Genomic DNA, 1,903 nt, shown 5'->3' on the forward strand with positions numbered 1-1,903 from the left:
TATATATATATATATATATATATATATATATATATATATATATTTATATATATATATATATATATATATATATATATATATATATATATATATATATTTATATATATATATATATATATATTTTTTTTTTTTTTTTGAGATATATACAAGAGTTGTTACATTCTTCTACAGCCACTAGTACGCGTAGCGTTTCTGGCAAGTCCCTAATCCTATGGTCCCTGGAATACGATCCCCTGCCGCGAAGAATCGTTTTTTCATCCAAGTACACATTTTACTGTTGCGTTAAACAGAGGCTACAGTTAAGGAATTGCGCCCAGTAAATCCTCCCCGGCCAGGATACGAACCCATGACATAGCGCTCGCGGAACGCCAGGCGAGTGTCTTACCACTACATCACGGAGACTGCCTACTAATCTAATATATATACTAATATATATATATAAATATATATATATATATATTTATATATATATATATATATATATATATATATATATTATATATATATATATATTTATATATAAATATATATATATATATATATATATATATATATATATATATATATATATATATATTTATATATATATATATATATATTTATATATATATATATATATATTTATATATATATATATATATATATATATAGGACACCTTCAGGAGTCAACCTCGAGGAAAAATCCGGAGTTGGAGCCCCTAAGGCAGTTTGTTGTTGACGTCGACCTCGTTCTGGCAGCTCCTGCGACGTTGCTGGAACCATGTGTATTGGCATTTGCCAATACTATTGGATAATTTCAGCAACGAGGAGAGAGGGGGGACCTGCTGCATGGGTAACAGCTTCTCCTCCATATCTACCTACCCAGGCTTTGCGCCCTGGAGAGGACACTCCAGCTTCGCCTCACAGCGTCGAACCAACACGGGAAGCGACAGTCTACCAGTTTTAAATCTTCTGCTCGATTGGCGAAGAGTGTGACGCCAGGGGTTGCTTCCGACGGTGGGAGGGGTCATCGTGCCCCACTGGGCAGCTACCGCCCGCCTCAAGCTGGGCAAACCCCAGTCAATATGGTGTTGCCTCGCCACGGTCCGTTAACCTCACTGGGTGCCTGGGGTTTAGGGTGAAAACCGACAAGCGGCCCAACAACTTTGCACCAAGCAATACCAAGCCAAACAAGAAAATATCAACTGCCCTAAAGCTGGGCACATGGAATGTCAGGACACTGACACCAGGTTTCTCTGACGACCTGCAAGAAATCAATGACGCCCGAAAAACAGCAACCATCGATAGGGAGCTAAGCAAGCTGCAGATGGATATTGTTGCTCTCCAAGAGACCAGGCTCCCAGGATCAGGATCTGTGAGAGAGAGGACCTTCTCTTTCTTCTGGCAAGGAAAACCTCCAGATGAGACCAGAGAACATGGTGTGGGATTTGCCGTCAGGAATGCACTGTTGGGACACATTATGCCACCGATGGGGGAAACCGAACGAATTCTGTCTCTGCAACTGCACTCCCAAACAGGACCAGTCAATGTAATTAGTGCATATGCACCAACCCTGACTTCTCCAGCAGAGGCAAAGGAAAAATTCTACGATGACCTCAACAGAGTCATAGCGAGAATCCCTGTAAAGGAGCCACTGTTCATCCTCGGCGAATTTAACGCCAGAGTGGGTACCGAGCACAACATTTGGCCCACTTGCCTGGGTCAATTCGGCATTGGGAGGATGAATGAGAAGGGGCAACGTCTGTTAGAACTCTGCTGCCTTCATGGTCTTTGTGTCACCAACACGTTCTTCGGCATAAAGCCTCAACACCGAATATCTTGGAGACACCCCAGATCCAAGCACTGGCACCAGCTTGACCTGATTCTTACCAGGCGTGCAAGTCTACCCAGCGTCAAGATTACG

Source organism: Procambarus clarkii, chromosome 42 (assembly GCF_040958095.1).
Source record: "Procambarus clarkii isolate CNS0578487 chromosome 42, FALCON_Pclarkii_2.0, whole genome shotgun sequence".
Classification (NCBI taxonomy): Eukaryota; Metazoa; Arthropoda; class Malacostraca; order Decapoda; family Cambaridae; genus Procambarus; species Procambarus clarkii.